We start from the raw sequence: 377 nt of genomic DNA on the forward strand, positions 1-377 counted from the left end.
GACTGCTTCGTGTCAACATAGGTAAGTATGTGTGTGTCGGCAGGTGTGAAATAAAGTTATACTTTCACGGTGTCTGTGTCCTGTTTTTATTTGGGTATTTTTTCCCCAGTAGAACTACAGGTACCAGCGGGCCCGTTTTTCTCCCGCATGCTGGTACTTGTGGTTCTCAAAGTACCAGATTGCGGGGGAGGCTTGCTGGGACTTGTAGTACTACTGGAAAAAACAATATTCTTTCAATTTTCTCAAGGCTATCAGCCTCCCATCCGCAGCCCTTGGATGGGGGGGACAGCCTCGGGATTCACCCCTGGCCCTTGGGTGGCTGGGGGGGGGGGCCTTGATTGAAGGGGTCCCCACTCCCCCAGGGTACCCCGGCCAGG

Source organism: Pseudophryne corroboree, unplaced genomic scaffold (genome assembly GCF_028390025.1).
Source record: "Pseudophryne corroboree isolate aPseCor3 unplaced genomic scaffold, aPseCor3.hap2 scaffold_1006, whole genome shotgun sequence".
In the NCBI taxonomy this organism is placed as follows: Eukaryota; Metazoa; Chordata; class Amphibia; order Anura; family Myobatrachidae; genus Pseudophryne; species Pseudophryne corroboree.